The 19,919-nt window shown below is 41.1% G+C and overlaps 1 long non-coding RNA gene across 1 annotated transcript; it reads left to right on the plus strand.

Moving 5' to 3' along the window:
- The first annotated feature begins 903 nt into the window (after positions 1-903).
- Positions 904-4,841, plus strand: LOC142044998 (uncharacterized). Its single transcript, XR_012654482.1, has 3 exons — positions 904-1,265; positions 3,318-3,767; positions 4,708-4,841. It is a non-coding gene; the product is annotated as an uncharacterized LOC142044998 (long non-coding RNA).
- The last annotated feature ends 15,078 nt before the right edge of the window (positions 4,842-19,919 follow it).

Genomic DNA, 19,919 nt, shown 5'->3' on the forward strand with positions numbered 1-19,919 from the left:
ACTAAGACTTTTTTTTTTTAATATGCCCAAGAGATATGTTTGAGTAACGAAGATTTTCAAAGCTGGGATTTTCCCTTTCCCTCCCTCAGTAAAATCATAGCATCTCCAATCTTAACTGATATATGAGATATGTCCCGTTTAGGGAACTGATACGTCCCAACACTACCAAAAAATGAGGTACATGCCTCTGAAGTGAAAACTAGTGTTGTCTTCTCTCAGAGGCACCCACTCATGTTCTTCAGTAAAAGGTCTCTTCAGGGGACTCTCCTGCCAGGGTAAGTCCAGCAGTGACACGAAGGGCTTCACTGAACCAAGTCATATGTCATTGCATTGGAAACAAGAACCCGAAACTTGTGTTCTTTCCCTGATTTATTTGACCTTGTTAAATCTGAATGAAGAATCTTTGCGGTCACTAGAGAAGTGGAGCGGGTTTCCACCCTTCCCCATCCCTGTGTCTGGAGGGGAACATCTCTGTTGTCACAAGGCCAGGACATGGTGGCTGGGGTGCCAGATACTCGACAGCATAGCTGTTGCTCAATGTCGCTGTTTGGTAGTGCCTAGCAGGCTCCTACTGGGAAAGTGGCTACTGGAAAAAGGTGGACACTAATGGGTCATCCCCTCACATGCAGTGGGACAGACCTTGGAGGGGTTTGGAGTCTCATGTAGCCCAGATGCCCTCTTGACACATCTTCACACAACTTACCTTCATCCCCACGCTATAAAAAACTACCTCTAGTAGAATACAAACCAATCTTACCGGTGCCCTGTGCTGTCCCAAATATCCCAGCAGAACAGGGAAGGGCAAACAGGGAAAGAGTCGGTCGTCAGCCCCGCTTGTGTGAGAGCCCTGCAGGCTGTGTTCCCGACACACAGCTGGGATTCACGGCGTTTTCCTGCCCTCTCCGCAGAAGCAGCTTTGGGGAGCGCAGCGTGGAGACCAGAGGCGTGTGCTCCCATAGGATCCTTGCGTTAGGTGAAAACACGGAAAAAGACATTTATTGCTGTAACTGAGACAGGATGTAGAACTTCTGTCCACATTAGTTGTGGATAACTGAAGCAGGAAATTAATCATAAGGCAGGCATGTGGCTGAGAAAACTAACCTACAACAGCCCTAAGACAGGGTATTTTGTCATTTCTGTGTGTACTGGTTGTGGAGAATCTTATACTGCCTACTGCGGTAACAGCTGCAGGTCTACCTATCAATGGTTTAGGCCAACGCATCTATGTATGACAGCCTCCTTCCAAGAGCCCATCGTGCTTATCGGTGAGTTTCATTGCCTAAAGGGTGCTACGTTCGTTAATAAAGTACGTGGGCTCCAGTTTGGGTGCTTCTTCTAACTAACCTGCAGCGACAGCTTGGCTGCTGTTTCACCAGGCGCCCAGTACGACGGCTGGAGGGAAAGAGAGGCGAGGTGGAAGGTACCGAGTCCAGCCTTGTACAAAAGGTAGCAGCTAGACTTTAACAATGACCTTGGCAGAATCCCCCATCCGACCCGAACCGAAAGCGAGACTGCGTTTGCAGCCATCGCAAGCTTTGCTGTGATGGCGATGATCAAAGGCTCTCAGCGTCGCCGTTATCCACTGACAGAAGGAAGCAATGCTCGCAGCAGCGCTGGCCCGCGGTCCTTCTATCGTAACTAAGATCAACTTGAAATTACTCAGTGAAACAGAAGGCGCAAACTGTCACAGGCGCGACTTTACGGAGTGATTTCACAGAGCTTGCTAAGGGGTTCTGACTGCATTTTAACACAGGGTTTTAACAGGATGCAGGATGTGGCCTTTTTCTTTGACAAGCGTATCTAGAGAAAAATAACCTTTCATTACCCGTAGTTTGTGCACATGTGCATATTTATACACAAACAAGCACCGGCGGAGGAAACCGCACAGTGTTCTCAGTTTTGCAGATCAGCTGTTTGACTTCATTGTGTGCCTATCTGCCCAGTAATCTGAGAGCACATAGCAACATAAGTGTTGCCGGGCCAAAAATAGTCCTGCCTTCAGCAAACTTTTCTCATACTCACCCTGAGCAAAAGCATGTGTAGGAAATGGCGTCTGTCAGATAACAGCTGCTAATTATCAGAAAATGGGCGAATGCCTGATTGGCTTTCATTAGTGTTATATGCCGTTAAGGAGTCAATTGCTTTTATGCGTATAGTCTTTTTACAGTGTACGATCTCCATTATAGGCTATTTAAAAATTTCAGTAGTGCTTAAAGTTGTTAACAGAGCTATTTATGATAGGCACTATCTTACAGTGAAAACCAATCTAACTGTCATTTTCCATTATCACATTCTTTGCTGGGTTTTCTGCCTATAGAATTTCAAGAAAATGAAACAGCAAGAAAAATTCTGTTTCTGAGATTATATCCAGAGCAGTATGCTTCTGGCCTGTAATCTGTATGAAGCTGTATTTAATAAAATGCATAATGGGGTTTGCAGTGTTTCTGTTTATACATATAATACCTATACACAGACATATATGCATATGTGTGCCACTTGGGGGAAGGCAATGAGACAAACTGCACAACTTCCACGGAATTCAATGGAGCATAAAGTCCTGACTGCCAGGACTACTACAGCTTCACTTGCTACTCTATCCAAGTATAAAGTACACAGCAAATACCTACTGTGCACGTAGAATGGAATGATTTTAAAATTTGTCTTAAAGATAATGTAAACTAGCACATATATATATATCAAAAGATGAATCACTTGTAACTTCTTATAAACTTACACAATTCAGTTTATGTGATCCACAAGATATCAAGCTGAAAGACTCCTCTTGGTTCCCTGAAATTCATTTACTCTTAGGAAATACCCAGAGATATTTTTTACAGGACTTCAGTGAAATTTACCATGCAAACAAGGAAATCCCCTAGCATAAGAAAGCTTTTGAAAGGGATACGACAAGATTACAGAGTCCTTCAAAGTACAGAAATGAGAACAGAAATATTGGGGAAAAGCTTGAGAGCTCAGTATACATGGCATTTCAAATCCTACCAGTAGTACTCTCTAGGACTGTCAGAAACAAGGCAGAAGCAGCTTTATTTACCCTTGTAAAAGTTTCTTCTCATTCTACCTGTAATACATGGGAATAAATCTACAAATATGTATGAAAGTGAGCAATCTGAATTTCAGTTCAAGCAAATTTTCCCATCTTAGGCGGTTGACACAACTGGGACATAGCCTGGGATTAGCGAATAGAGGTGGAACAGCATGCAGATCCACAGTTATCCACTTCTTAGAAACAAACTGTGCTTACAAACAACTAAGAAGCAGAGCTTTTTAAACTTTTTTTATTTATTTACTTTTCTTAGATTGAATACATGCTTTAAAACAAAAAAAATTGGCATTATATTTGGATATATTTACAACGGCTTTGAAATTTCATTGAGAAGGTTTCATTTTGCAACACGCCGCTTTGGTGGATATTTCAAGAAAGTTGGAAGCACCTTGGTGGAAGAAGGAATGGGCTGTTGAAGTAAGCAGAGCCTTTCAAGGGAAGACCTATATGATGCCAGAGATGGGGAGCAGATGCAGAATGTCGTTGGACTGAAAAAGAGGTTCAGAAAGCAAAAAAAAGAGGTCTCTTCCCAGAAATAAAGTGCTGTATGAATCAGAAACAGTGGGAGTCAATAACAGAGGGAGTGCTACAACAAGAGATGGCAAGGGGAAGCCGTTGCACACAAATATCAAATGATGGGGTTTTAAAAGATCGCTGCATGTTCCCAGCTGCTATAGCTCTACTGAATTTCTAAGCTGTGCTGGTATGTACCTTACTAATTATTTCAGTTATTTCAGTAAACATACATCATGGCAGTCCGAGTATTTAATCTGGGAACAGCAGAATAAACTTGTGGTTTACAGTATTCGGCACGAAGGTAGCAAAGTGTGTCTCATCTGCCTGGTGCCTCAGTCCGGCCTTTTTTACATGTCTGTTTGTACATCAGCCATCGGTAAACACCTAGAGAGTTTTCAAATTTAGCACCATTATTTGTGTATCATCAACCAGTCCCTGTTTTCTTCCTTCTGTAGATCTGCCTAGAAGCAGGGTGGTTTTTTTGTTCCCCCCCCCCCCCCCCCCCCGACTTCAGAGACCTTTTGTAGTTTGGGAGAAAACTCTTGGTCTCAGAATACCCAAATTGTTTCCCATACATGGATTAGCAGACTGATTGTTATTTCGTTGTTCATTCTACAACAATAATTTCAGAAAGAAAACTTCACATTCTAGCTCAATGCTATGTTTATTAAACAAGACATACCACTCTCACTTTATTGCACTTCCAAAGACGTATTTACCTAGCTGGTGTGTTTAGCGGACAGGTTTCCATCCTGTCATGTCCTGGTTCCTGGTTTTCCGTTGTATAACAATGGCATGATTTGAATTGCTCTTTAACTGGTATTCCAGGTTATAGGCTTCAGTTTTGCATTGGTATTGCAACTTCTTAAAACCCCCTTTGTTTCACAGAACATTAAATGAGCACATTTATCATCCTTATATATTCACAAATATTTTAAAGCAAAATAACGTTTCTGTCATTAATCTAATTAGCTGATCAGATTTGTTACAGCTGGCAGTTCTCAAAAATGAGTGATTATAGATTATTTTACTCTTTGTGGTTAATTGTGTAGAAAAATGGTGATTTTTGGTCTGGTTTGAAGCTGTGCATCCTACTTATAATTTTTTCTATTCCTGGTATGATAAAGGAATACTTCAGAAAAGAATATCTGCTAAGTCAGCAGGAAGAGATTCTGGCTGAGCAACTAAAGCCACTGCTGAAGAGGGAGGCTGAACAGATGTGTGGAAGACCTGCACTTCTGGGGGACTGACTGATTCAGGGAACTGGAAAGGGGTATGAAAATATTCATTTGTAGATCATGAGGAGTATAATAGCTGAAACTCTGTGTCAGGTGAAGTATGTCTGCAATAATGTATTGCTGCGTAGTATTTTGGCCTGCTTTTGGTCAACCTTATAGAAATGGTATTGCACAAAGGCAAGCGTGTGTCAATGACAAAATTGCTTTTTATCTGGAGATGTTTTAAATAGAAAAATATATTTCAGGTCCAAGATCATCACTGCACGCCAGCAACTTCTCTGCACAGAGCTGGTGATGTGAAGACAGTCTTGGGGTATGTAAGTGTAATGTCATGGAGCAAATCCTAGGAAAGAGAAATGCTTCTCCCATGGGTCATTTGTTAGAAAGGGGAGGAAAGGAGGCTGTAAAGTCCCAGAGAAAGAGAGGTGGTGAGTTGCTTATTTAAGAAGAGAAAATGGAATGTAAAATATTGAAGAACTGGCAAATGTCTCCCTCTATTTCTGTAAACAGGGAGAAGGAGAAGCCAACAGTTTAAAAAATTGATGTCTACAACCATTTAATCAAATATATGGCACTTTTGATATAGAACTTGGCAAAAATTATCTCAAGTGTCTTACATTTCTTCATGAATAAGCTTGCTCTCTCACACTCTCTTCTAAAAATGCTTTCTCATTGATTTTCATGGTAGAATTTGAAGTGCAGTGATTTTCTCAGGCGTGTCTCCCGAATGTGGGTCAGCCATTTAGCGAACAGAAGTCAATACCATGTGGCTAAGGAACAATCATATGACTCCATTTAGCAGTAAGTGGTGACTCTTTTTGGACAAAGAATTTGATTTGCTATTACAAATAGGGAACATTGTGATGAGTCCAGTGAGACTTACTAGCTATGTGTACGGTCATTCATCCCGTGTTAGTATTCACAGCTGCATGCACTGTGCTTGATGGGTTCCTCTTTACACATAATGCTGGTCTCTTGACACTCAGAATCACAATTTTTTTGGGAAAAAAATTGCTTTCTGGCAGAATACAAACTCGAAAAGTTCATTTTTCTTCCCAAACCATTCTCAGATATACAAGCCTAACCTTCTTCATGATTACTTTATGTTCAGTAACACTGTTCATAGCTTGGCATCCTACCAGATACATTTTGGGACTACTATAACGGTATGAGAATGTTTCCAAAATACTTTTCTAGTTTCCAAAAAAAATATGTCTCTCTCTCCTAGTATTTGAATTCATTCATTAAAACTCAGCCAATAAACCCAAATATTTAACATAAACATGTAGGACTTAACATTTGGCTGCAGTGCTGAGAATATTAATAGAGTCTTTAAATGTATAGGTATCAGAAGTCATGGATTCTGATGCTGAAGAGACATTCAGCCATTTTTAGCTTTATAAATGTGACTAGTCCCACAGAAGGAAGGAAACCACTCATAAACATATGCACACATCTTGCAAGAAGAGGTCATTTTGTCTTTTTCTTTAACAGAATAAGATGGAAGTTATTGTATTTACAGGCTGAGCTAGAGGGGAAGTCCTTTTGTTACATCATTGTCTCCCTTTAGACTTTCAGAAACCTAGAAAGGTATTTTTAATGCCCTATACTGATATATCTAAAGGAATTGCCTGTACCAATTCCTTTTGGTCCTACAACGCCTGAGGGCTCTTCTGTGCCAGATGCGGTATGGAGTAGACAGTCCGTGCCCTGAAGATCTTACCAGCTAAGAGCTTGTTGAAACTGGTGAAATTCCCAGCACAGCTACAGTGGGTTGATTGTGCCGCTGTAGTTATAGTGGCTTAACCAGGCAGAGGACAATCCTCTCCCAGGGGAACGTGGTGCTGCAGCCACGAGTGAAACGTCCTTAGGGCAAACAGGCAGTTGGTAAACATGAGGCTAAGGCAGTTTCAAGCTCCATGATCAGCTTTGGAAATGTGAGTAATGAGACTATTTTCCTAAGTATTGCGATGAGTTCGTTAAACAAGAAATTGCTTTTTCCATCTATCTTCTCCCAGATAAGCTTTGACCTGGCAGACCAGGCTGAGAGAGACACCTCCCCACTGTTGGCAGTACAAAGAGGGGGCAGAAATTCTCTGAAAAACCACGGATCCAAGAGGTGTTGGGACACTCCTGGGAGGCTCTGGCTGCATTGCAGGGCAGGGAGAAAGGGAAGGGTGAATGGAGAAGAAGCTGGAAGAGGAGCTTTGCAAAGCTCAGAAGGGTCAAGAGCATACCTGTGAACACGGCAAGTAGAAGCAGAATTTTGTAGAACTTTACAGAACTTGCAGATGAGTAGCGCACTAAAGTAGAAAATTAGTGCCAAGACATTCCAGGTAGTGATCATGGCTGGGTAGACTCACAGATAGGAGCCAGTACTGCTTTAACGGAGTTGCAGTTGCTTTGGCCATTAGGTTATTTGCCATTAGGTATCTGGGAAGGTGCTGCTTCATTTGGCTGCGTTCCTGGTCTGCTGGGGTACATGTGCTTGACCATCTATAGGGCTACTCATCAGGAGCACTCTCATATAATAGTAGGCAGTCTAATCTACTTGCAACAGACAACAAATAAAAGCAGACCCCATTACCCTACAACTGATGATTAGGTTTGTCTCTAGTGGGTATGCAGAAAGATGAGAAAAGGGATTAGCTGGCCAGTTAATTAGACTCTTCACTTCTTCAGCCAGTCTCAGGCCACTGATTCTTTTGCCTTGGGCTGGAGAGGACTGAAGGTCATCTATCAGTATAGGGTAAGAAAAAGAGATGGTTTATAATTGGAGGCAATAGATGCCTGATCCATTTTACAAAAATTGCTAGATTAGAAGTACATGAGAGTCAGAGGAGAAAGAACAGGCGATATGACCTAATTTCAGCCAGCCTCTAGAACCCCATCTGTTGCTTCATGAGCTTCTCATTGTTTGAGACTAAATGAGGGGATAAGGAGGGTATATTTTAGCTTGGAGGCACATGGTACATTATCAAGCATCATACACCAATACAGACAGTGCTATATTCCACACTTACTTATGTTGCTTGGTTAAGTCCAGAAAGCAAAACTGGCCCTCATATCAAAATCCTCACCTCATGTTTTCCAATATATCCAATACGCTTCCTTATAAACTACAGCAACGTAAATACAGGATCAAATAATCTGCACTCGGCTCCCTGTGTGGCGTTGCAGCATTAGTAAGCGTGTTACACTATCTGGCATAGGTTAAGGCAAAAACATCTATACATACATTGATTTCCACAGCCTTATCTTTAAACACCTTGTGTTCGACATATGTGAAATGATTCAGAAGTATTTTGCGGTGCCCTCCTGTCTGCCACATTTTGTCACACTCAGATGGAGATAAAACAAAACCAAAACAAAACACAAAACCTCAGGGCATTTTAAAAGAGCAACATGAGTGATATCCTGGACCTTTTATCCATTTCATGAGAGACATTAGTGACTGATAATGATAGCCTGTCAGATAATACCGGAGCCAAAAATTAATCTCCACTTGTTAGCTATAAACCATTTACTGCAAGGGTTCCTAAAGTATGAATGCCTGAAAAAAGTCAACAGAGAAAAGGCCATTATTCTGTCACCTTGTTAAAATACGACTATGGTGGTGCTGTTCAAAAGTGTTTACAATGTCACAATGGAAATACATGCAGTGCAAAGTCCTGGTACTGTGGAGACTAGCTCACTTTTAATAACGTCCATGGGGAATAGTTTTGTAAGAGTTGTACTCTTTCAAATTAATTTTAAAGGTTTTCAGCTGATAGAAAATAAATTGAATATAAGATACAGGGCTATTTTAAAGCTGACATATGATCCTGAGTTAAAATCTGTGGTAACATTGTTAGAGATGCCTCATTTTTAGATTGTTTTAGATTATTTCCATAGGTAACAGAATGGGGAAAATTTGAAAAATGGAAACCAAACCTGATGCCATCATGTTATTAATCTGGCATTGCCTTCTGCTGCCTATTATCTTCCTGAGTTTTGTCCTGTATTTCCCTTTTCATCTGTTTCTGTTGGCCTTTTCTTTAACCCTCAAGCCATCACGCAGTGAAGTGTGAATCATTTTCCTCATACCTTTAATCACACTCTCCACACAGCCTTCTATTGGAGAAAAAACTTAAACTGGGGCAAAATAAATGCCAGCAAACAGAAAGCATGTATAAGCCCTTGCTTCTTCATCCCCTCCATATGAGTTATAACTGGTGGGGAGGTTCTTGTTTTGGCTGTGTTGCCAGTATATTTACCTGCAGAAACCCACTACCATGGCAGAAAATCTGAGCAGGAACAGTAGTGGTTTCCATGTTATACGTAACCAAACAGAGAGGATGGGAAAGCTCCTGAAGTCATAATGCAAAGGGGAGAATGGATGCAGTTTAGTTTAAACAGGATTTATTTAAGATTTAAGCAGTTTTTTTCCCCTTAGGGAATTAAGATGCCATTTTAATGTCTATTTCCGGATATTTTACACATTGCTGCAATCACTTTCAGATGACTTAAACATATGCACAGTTATTATTGTTTATTCCTTCTGTCATCTCATACATTTTCATTCAGCTGCTCTTTATTTTGAACCCTCTTTGATGTATCTTGATTTAGGTCTTGCCAAACGGAGAACTCTTAATCAAGAGAACAAATACTTCAAAAAGACTTTCTGGCATTAAGTCTTTTTTTTCTTCTCTCTCTTCTTCTCTCCCTCTTTTTTCTCCTTCCTTTTAACAGGAGAGTGGAAAGAGGGGGGAGAGGATTAAAACAAGAACCTTGCTCGTCACAATATGTGATCATACAAAATAGTGTACTGCTTCCTAAATTTCTTTGAAGCATGCCTCTAAACCTTTTTTGCCCTTGATTAAGCTCATCGCACCATTCATGGCATTTGGGTTAGCGATTGTGTTGTTAGGTACCGCTGCCTTCTGCAGGGCTCTGAAACTTCCATTACGACGAACCATTGTACCAAACTGCGATATACCATTTGTTAGATGCCCAGACTACTAGTTTTATTAGTTTTGGTAAATGTAGCCGTAGCTGCAGAAGCAGTAACTGGAGGAGCTCTCTGATAGTTACTCTACTTCGGACAGGGTGAGGTTCAGTCCTGAAAACTCCTAGTCTGACCTCTGAGGACTGAAAAGTGGAGGGAAGGCATTCAAGGGAGTGAAATAACTGCTTCAGGGTGACGCACAGGTCAACGCAAACTGAAAATTGCGTTGGAAATGTTATGATGCTTAAGATGGACCCTGGGTAGATTCTGGCTAAGGGAAGCCCCTCCTCGCCCTCCTGGCTTGGGCTGCGTACCTCCACGTGTCTGTGCTACACTGCTTGGGCCAGGATCTCTGTCCTAGCAGTTTAACCTCCTTTTTTCAATTCAAATAGTTTCCGATCTCTGTTTCTTTGTGAAAAAACAGCGATCATATATCTAAAGAACATTTTCATGCTTGATATCAACTTGATAAGCAATCCTTAATGCATAGACTTAGAAATAGCCTTTCCAGCTCTCAGTCAATGAATTCAGTTAAGTTGTACTCCCCTTCCAGTTGTTTGGTACTTAGGAGGAAATCTGATTGCCCCCCCAGATTACTTTCAGACAATTCACATTTAATTTTCTTGTAATGAGACGGTGCGTGTTAGAAAATTCACTTAAATCACATAGTGCTGGTGCTGTTCTAAGACCTAAGCTACTTCCATTCAAAGTGAGAGACACCTGCAGCACAGTGAGCTGTATCTGAGGTAGTCACCTACAGCCCTGTTTGTAGTTAATGCAGCATCGTTGACACGTGGGGTATGTTTGGTCTCTTCTAGAGATATCTGAAGTAGATGAAATGAATGATTCTTTAGAACTGCTTATTTCTTTCCCTGGTCAAAAAGGACCCTATGTGACGAGCTGTGGAGACAGGCATCTGCATTTTAGGCACCCTAATATGGATGGATGAATTTCACCCTGTGAAGCCACACATCCAAAATTCACACTGTAATAAAATTGTTGTAAACAAGATTTCACTTACTGATGATGTGATCACAGAATGAATAACGGGACTGTTTAAAATTTGCATAGTACACCCAACTGAGAGCTTCTCTGGTGCAGCCGCCACTTCTAATATTATTCCGGACATCCACATAGTGAAGGAAAGATTGAAACTGGAACACTCTTGTCCTTTTCTGGAGACAGAGCTAAGAAGAAATTTAGCCTCAAAGGCAGACTTCTGCACTGGGGTGAAGTTTTCCTCAGGTTTGTGAGCGGTGTATGTCAGCAATCCTCCCTGGCTCTGTGTCATAGGTCTAGAGAGGACTTGGACTCAGGACAGTGCATTAGAGCCTTGGTAGTTTTGGGATAACGTGTGACGTCTTTGGGTTTTCTATTATTGTCCTCCTCTCAGGTCATCTTTATAGCATGTCAACTTTTCCTGCCCTGAAGTGTTATCTCTTCCACATCTCTTTGTGAGAGTTCTGATCTCTCTTACTGATTTCTTAGCTGTGTTGACAGTTTCAGCTTCAAGTGATTGATACGTTTCATCTCCCATGAATTTTCCTAATTTCTGTCTGTCTTGTTCAATTAATACCTGGCTCAATATTTTCTCCAGTACCCACAGTTTAGTGTTTCCAACATATGCTGGAAAAAGGTCACACATATACAATTGAATTATTTCCTCTGACCTTCTTGCTTGTTACTTTGGTTTTCTCTGGATTTCGCTGTATCTCCCCTGTTTTTTTCTTCCATTAAAGTTACTGATGTATGCTTTGCATATTATTTGCAAATTTAAACATTCTCTCTTTTCATTATCATTTTTGGCCACAAACATCCTGATATCTATTTGACATTGCAGTGCCATTCCAGGTGGGTGCTCAGTGTCACCACGCACCATACTCTCACATTTTAGTTTTATGAGGTAGCAGGGCATCAAAAAACGCAAGTTCTTCACTTAAAGTCACTGGTATATCTCAGGGATACATGCTACTTACATGATGTGAAACCTGCCTGTTTTGCAGTATTACTAGGAACAGACAGTCATGAAGGGACTAGTTGATCCTTCATGCTTTAAGGTTTTAATTAGAGGGAATCAGGTGTTTGGGATTAAACATACGTGAGCATTCTGCTGAATCAGAGACAAGAATTTGCCCTCCATTTCCATTCACGTTAATCTAGTCCAGCTGAAAATTTACAAAGCATGTGCTACCCAGACAAAGAGATCTAGAAGAGGACTCATACCTATTATGTCTTTGAGTAAAAGAACTAGTAAGGTATTTTGAAACTGGTTTATTTTTGACAGTATAGATTTCCATAATCTTTTACTACTCAATATCCTTTTACTGTTTTACAGTTTCATCTTAAAAACCTGCCCTTAGGAAAACCCATGAAACCCAGTATTCCTGGAGCAACTTTTCTTGCAGTCATGCTCTTTCAAATGAATGCTCTTAGGGTAAGGTAATTCAGAAGGTGATTGCAACCCAGCAGTGGAAGCCCCATCCTACACAAGGATCTCTTTGAAGGAGCCTAGTCAGGCTTGTACTCTGCATGCAGCGCTGGGGCAGGCCCTCTGTAGAAATGCAGTGATCAAAGTTGGACTGAACTGACTAGATTTTTTCCCATGACTGGCAGTATTTAATGTTAGGGTAGTATCACATTGTTCTGACAATCATTTCCCTTTTTCAGCCTTAATGGTTTCACTTCAAAATTTGCAGTCTCTGCCACTCATCTAGATGCAGGTTAGATAAGTAGTTACGTGTAATTCCACAGCCCTCTTTCAAAACATTATATACATCTGAAAAAAAAAAAAAAGAAAAGAAAAGAAATGAGATTAGACTTTCAGTATAAGCTTGATATACAAATTCCCCAAGCCCTAAGCTTGTAAAGGTTTAATGAAAAAATACAGTAAAGATTCTTAGTCAAGCCACACTGAAGATCTCCATACACAGCAACTGGCCACTACATTTCTGTGGTTAGCTTCTGGATTCTGTCCCACACTATTCGGAGTTGTTATGCTTTGAACAATTAACAATAGCAGATAAAGAAACACCCTTAAATGTTTTGCTTAAGAGTTATTTGCACAATTCTGAATCATATCACATGGCACAAACTTCTAAGATGAAGTTACACAATGGAAAGTGTGGTCAAAACAAGCTACCTGAAAAATATTACTCAAGAATTCGTGATTTTTCATCCCATATATTTGAAAAGAATGCACAGTACACACCCGTCAGGATTAATGACTCTGGCACGTACAGGGAGTGAATGGATTTCTTTAGTAGTTCACACCCAAGTTATTGGCAAACTGTTCAGATTATGCAAAAAAATCACCTAGGTTATTTGTAGTTCTAGGCACTGAATCACACACTCGAGTAATGGACAATTTAAGCAAAATTTCTACTTCAGGAAAACAACAAACATGCTCTATTCCTGTTAATCTTGAAATGTTAAGTTTATAAAAAAGGAGTAATGGACAATTTAAGCAAAATTTCTACATACTCTATTCCTGTTAATCTTGAAATGTTAAGTTTATAAAAAAGGAGAATGGCTTATGCATTAAAAAGAGCTAGTTGAAAATTTTCCAATGCATTATGCTCCTGTGGGGAAATGCTATTACACTGAAAGTGAAACCTTGGATTGAGACATCTCCATACTTAAATAAAGTAGATTAAAAATATGGAGTATTTTAGATTTTTTATTTGAAATTAAAATAAAGCTTTAAAATCAGTACACAGCATTATAAATCACAACATTACAACAAGAAAAATAAATATACTAACTCAGAACAAAATTTTTTGGTTTTAGCAAACAAGAATGTTCCAATTCCATTTGACAAGCTTTCCATAACATTCATTTTAAAGAAAATTCAGAATTTTCATCTTTTAAAATTATGAACTGAAACATGTTGCTGAGATAATAGAAATCCTGGTGGAAATATATTGCTCAGTTTTGACCGTTTGCAATATCTTGCTTTTCATGGCTGATGCTGTATTCACCAAAGTTCAGCTGCAACCGTCAGCTACCACCAAGAGCTCTAAGCTACCACTTAGAGCTACGCTGTGGTTTGGTAAACTCTGATTTTCTTAGTTGAGTTTCCGCACTTTACATAAAGTGTTAGACTCACCAGATTGCCCAAGGACTAGTCAGATGGGGAAGTTGGTCTTCATTCTTGACCCAAAATGTGAAACCTCCATTTTACACTGAAGAAGAAGTACCAGGACTTCATAAGGGGAAATAAACTGACCCTGGCTGCCTTTGCCTTGCAGATAAACAGAGCATATCCAGGAAAGCTCGCTCCAACTGCTTTCTGGAATACTGAAGCCCAAATCCACCAGTGCTTTAAAAACAAAAAGATGCACTACTTTTGCACTTCAAAATATAAACATTGGCTGTGCCTATTGTCACTGAAAAACAGGGGAAAGGTTTCATGTGAGATGAATTCTCATGAGATTGCCAAAATGTTAATTCAGTTCTGAAAGAAGTGCTTAGCATTTTACCAATCTGGAGCAGGAACCTTTGTTATATAGAACCTGCTACATGGGGGCATCCCGTAGCTGCTGGAATAGTGCAAGAATAGTAACAACAATGCTCATTGCTGCTCTTGCTAAAAGTAGTAGATGAGGATGCTGCTAGCACAACTGGAAAAAATTAGCAGGAAACATGCAAGCTGGTGTGAGAAAATTTCCTGACAAGTGAGAAATTGCAAGTTATGGAATATTTCTCTAAGGGAAGTGGTAGCAACTTCATTGCTTAAGATGTGTGCAATGAAACAAGACAAATTACTAAATAATAAACTGTAGGAAAAAAAATCTAGACAAAGGGACTGAATAACCTTTAAAACCTTTCCATCGGTAACCCTTTCATAAAAATAATTTAGGAAAGGATTAAATTGGCTTCTCGGAAATTTCATGAAGCCATATCATTATTTTCAATGCATTCTTTCGAGTAAATCACATCGCCTTCCACGCCTCACTGAAGTCACGTGCCCTGGCCCACACATCTCATAATGAGTACGGTCATAACCTACTAACTGCTTTTTCTACGCTGCCATCACTCACAGTGTGGCAACTTGGGAAATACATGTTGAGGCAGCTCTGTAATTAATAGCATGATAATTAAATTGATTCAGTTAAAAAAAAACCCCAAACAACAAAAATACAGGTTTAAGTTTAAAGAGTCACATTCAGAAGTATCTGTGCATTCCTTTCCACAGAATTCATGTGACCGTTGGGGTAGAAAATGTCCGGATTGCATTTACAGACCATATCGCCTGGGGTCAGTCTAGCCAAGGCTATCTTAAATCTTCTCAGCAGCTTAAAATGAATTTTGCTCTCTCTTTGTTATATCTGGGGTGACCAGCTCAGGCTTAGAGGTGAATTTCATGGAGCAAGGGCTGGGAATATCAGCAGAGGTCAAGGGAGCTGGTCTAGGGAAGTGGGGAGACAGGGAAGTTAGAGCAAAGTAAGAGATGGGAAAATGGCTAGAAAGGGTCTCTGCATTTCCCAGGGGTCTGGGTTTGGGATGTGTGCAAGAAGGAAAAGGAAACAAGTGGTCTAGTGTAAGTGGTTTCTGCTTCTGCCTGTCCCTCAGGAGCAGCAGGATGGAGGGTGGGAGTCAGAAACTGGCTGCTCCAGCTCGTGTTCCCAGAGCAGTCACTCTTCTGGCTGGAGAAGCAAAAGTAGGAAGGTTGCTACCCTAAGCAACCTCCTGTTTTGCTCTGGCCTAAAGCTACTCCCACCTTTTTCTGCTGTGGTCTATTCTGGCAAAGCATAACTATAAACCTAGCATAGCCGGCTAACCCAGTGGTGAGCTGACATCATTTCATGTGTAGTTCATGGAGTAACGAAAAACTGGTAGCAGATCCGAGAATTTCAATACTGACTACAACATGAGCATGGCAGAAGAGCGGACTACTTGGAGTCAAGACCCATAGTGAACACTAAGGAGTAGAATTTTGTTCTTACAATTAAATTATCTGATATAATGCAGTTATAATGCAAATATTTAGCTCTTAGGGAAGGATCTGATAAGAATACACATTTGAATTTTATTGTATTCTAATAGTTTTCTCAGTTGATTTGCAGAACATAGTTGTACTCCACCCTGCAGTACCATATACAAGGAAATAGTAGCTTTAATGAACAATGAGGAATGCCCTTTGTGACCTTGTTTTGTAGAGTCTTGTTTAAAAATATAGAAGATAACTGAATTATAACAGATTAATCTCCACAGATCTCCCAACCTACTTCCAAATTCTACAAGCTGAGTGCAAAGTGTAGTCTCGATTTCAGTTTATTCATGCAAGAAGGCCATCAGCTAGGATCCTCCTATAGCAATTCAGTATTTATTATCAGTCTTTTATTGCATTTGACCTCAGTCAAACACAGCTGGGTGAGGTTTAGCCCTGAGTTATTAGTCAGAACATACAGAATGAATAAGTAAGGTCCATTGTTCTCGTTTTTTCAGGGTAACCATTTTTCATAACTTAATGCCTTTAAGGACTGAACTTCAAAGGCCATTACCGCTGTAAATATTCAACTCCTAAGTAATTTTCATACAAAGATGGGCAGTAAAGAAAAATGAATCAGAAAAATACTTTCTAGCTGGTGCTCGGGCTCCGAAAGTTAATAGACTCAACTGTTTTTTTTAGATAAAGGTTTGGTGTCCAAGATAAAGGAATATTGTTACTTGAATTGCTTGTTTGCTGCTGCATAGGACCGTCACCTGAAGGAAAAAAGATCTGGAAGTGAAATCAGCTCGCTTGTTCTGCTGTGAGATTGCCCTGGTCAAAAGAGCCAGTCTCTAGGAGCTGCCCAGCCAGCCCCTCTTTCTTGCCTGACCATTTCACCAAGCCAAGGTACTAGATCCAAACTGGTGGCAACCCATTTTTAACTATATCCTTGGCAGGTTTATTGAGCTTACCTCATCTGCCTGTGTTTGCCAGTCTGGTTTTCGCTTTAATTTCTGAAAGTATTGGACAGAATATATGACTGGAGAATTAGAAGGCTTGAAAATGTCTTTGAAAGTCATGAATATCTGTGTTCCCATATGTGTCTTCTGGCCTTATATATTCTTTTTCTTATAAATGCTTTTATGGAGGCAGTGCCCCTTCTCATGTACTGTCATCTGCCTCTGACCTATTTGACACACTTCACTAAAGGATTTGATCTCAGTAAAGTACTGAGATATTGCTGCTGGAGGCGACAGATATTATATGAGTTCTAAATTCAGGAATATTATCACTAGGCATTGTACTAAACCAGAAAGCAGCTATTAAGCTTTCTATCTCTTAATGCAGTGTTTGAAGTCATATGCTGATATCCCTGGAATGGTGTCAGATTGAATCTCCTGGACCCTGAGCCACTGGTCTATTTTATTGGACAGCTGCTCTGCAGCTAGTAGTGTGTTTCATGTACAGTGGTTGGTGTTCTGCATCCCTCTGCCTACCTCGGGCTATTGACTCTCAGCATTTTTGCGTTTGTGACCTAATGCTTTATTTTTAGTTCTGCTTGCACTACTGTAGTGATCTCTGACTTTTCTTGGAGTCTATTTAGCTCTTAAAAGATAATTGACCAACTAGTAACTCACTACTTTCCTGGTAAACTTCTGTCAAATTCACTTACTTGGTAGAGTTTAGAAATCTGACGCTTTACCAGGGACACTGATAACCTGTGTGTGTATGTGGTAATATATACATACATATTGCCTTATACTCTCAATTAGAAAGCATTCACTCACCTTTTCATTAAAAAAAAAGTTTTAATGCTTTTATTGTTTATGACAGGCTTTGAAGTTCAGAAGGGAGAGGGCCTTGGGCTAGAGATGTGTCTTTTCTTGTTCCCATGCAATTCCAGAAAAAATTAGCAGAGATATATGCTGCTAGAAATCACCGTTTCTTGCCTCATACTAGCGTTCTTCAGAGAAATGTCAAGAGCCTGCACAAAATAAGTGCACATAAACATTTTAAATAGCTGGATTAAAAAATACCACCAAAGGAAAAGCAGCAGCAGCAGCAGCAACCGCCTGGAAACCACAGGCTGACAGCCTCAAGAAGATAACTAGAAACAGACCGGCTTGTGAAAAGCTTTTTTCTGCCCCTCAGAAACCCAGCTGAAAAGATTCAGTGTTGGTTATAGCAGTCCGTTCCCATACTTCGAGACAATAACTTCCCTTTGTTGACAAACGCATGGGACAAAGGGGATACCTACAATATTTTATGGATCACATAGGGGTGATCCTGTCTCCTGAATCTTGTATTCATGGTGACCTGCAGCCCAGCCGAGGTCTAGGCAGTAATCCAGCCTGCCTGCTTCGATGGGCTGCCTACCCCTGTTTTCACCTAAATTCGTCAGGTGCCTGCCTCCGTCCCTTGGCACTTCGTCGTGCCTGTCCCTACGCGCTGTGACGCGCACGTGGCGAAGGTGGAAGTCGGTCCTCCTGCGTACGCCCTGCTGTGATCCGGGTGTAAGCGTAGACAGGCACGTGAAATCTTCCTAAGATCCCAGAGGAAGCCTGAAGGGGACGAGGTGTGCTCAGCTGTAGAGCAAACCGCGCCGTAGGAAGCGGTGGCAGTCCAATTTTTTGTGTAACGGTCTTACCTACAGTTGTAATGTTTAGGAAGGAAATCTGAGGTTAAAGGATTTATCCCCTTTAGATGGGCCTGAATAAGATGGACCGCACACCCTTCAGCAGGCCTCCAAAGGCATCTTGCTCTCTTTGCTGACTTAATACGGGGCTTAAACTTGGTTGGGTGAGTTGGACTGCATGCCTTAGTTCACTTTTGGAATGTAATTCTGCCTGCCAAGATGGACTTGAATCAAAAGGAACTGCAAGTACTGTCAAGGAGGAAGTGAAACTATGGCAAAGAGATAAGGCATCTTTGGGTATAACGTCAAAATGTTAAACAATGGTCAAGCAATCGACTGGGGAAATGTTAATTCTGGGTGCCAAGCAGAGTTGCATAGGCTACTTGCTAAGGCTAAGGATCAAACCCAAGCGTTTATCAGTTAAAACTTTCACTTTAGAAAGTCTGGAGAAAAGTGAGGGAAAGAGAGACCTTGGGCGGCAGTGGCCTCCTATAGTAGAGGTGACGAAAACATGGGTCTCACGTGGTGGGTCGACAGCTAGGCTGCCCCAAGTAGGGTGAGGAACAGCAAACTGAAGAGGAACACCAAGCCTGCATGGCTTTTTTGTTCCTGCTCGCCATCTGCCTGCGGCAGAATTATGGATGAATTTCTCTGTAAGTTGTTTAAATCAGCACTGAAGGGGGCAAGGGGTCCCTGGTGTGGGGAGATGCAGTAGATTCCCAGGTCACTGGTGGAAGGGGGGGTTTGGTTAGTTGGTGGGATCTCAGTTCACTTCTGGAGAGCTGGGTGGTCCCAACTGGTTTGTGAGCAGGGTGGGGGACTGTGTAGGTCCCAGCAGGTCACTGGTGCATGTGGAGACCTGGGAGCAGCATTTGAGAGTCTGGGGAGCTTTTGGCGCAGCAGAGGAGTGGCTCTAATTCCCAGGTTTTCTCCATGTGCTCAGCTGCTGCTGGTCTGGGACAGCAAAAGGAAAATTTCTTCTGTGTGGCAAACACAGCTGGCCCTGCCACATCAGTCAGCCAGAAAAAAAGAGGAAGGTTTCATCAGAGATTGTAACATATTCATCCAAAGATCCAGTCTAAAGTGCTGGTTGCCACAGTTAAAGATGTAAAGGAAACTCAGCCTGTCATCTCTCAAGGGTGTGCACGAAAGGAAGGGAAAGGCACAGTTCACCCCGAGGCCAGGATACCCAGCGACATACTCAGTCCTATAGATGAAGCGGTGGAGGTCTCTGCTTGCAGGGTTGAAAACCAGGATTGCATCTCTGATGGCAATATACATTGGGAAGAGGAGATCGCTGCATGCAGTACAATTTGCTCTACCTTCTAATTGAACAGAAAAGGCAAATTTAGGAAATTATATTAAAAAAATCCTCTGCCAACAGAGATGTTATTCAAGATTGCAAACAGAGGAAGTGAGAAGTTAGGAAATGTCAAAACAATCACTTCCCCGAAGCTGTAATCAACCCCTTGCATGTATGTGTTATGATACATTTTTTTTTAGTTACATAGCAGTGTGGTCTTTGTCCACAGGATTTAGTGCACAGG

Source organism: Buteo buteo, chromosome 26 (genome assembly GCF_964188355.1).
Source record: "Buteo buteo chromosome 26, bButBut1.hap1.1, whole genome shotgun sequence".
Lineage (NCBI taxonomy): Eukaryota > Metazoa > Chordata > Aves > Accipitriformes > Accipitridae > Buteo > Buteo buteo.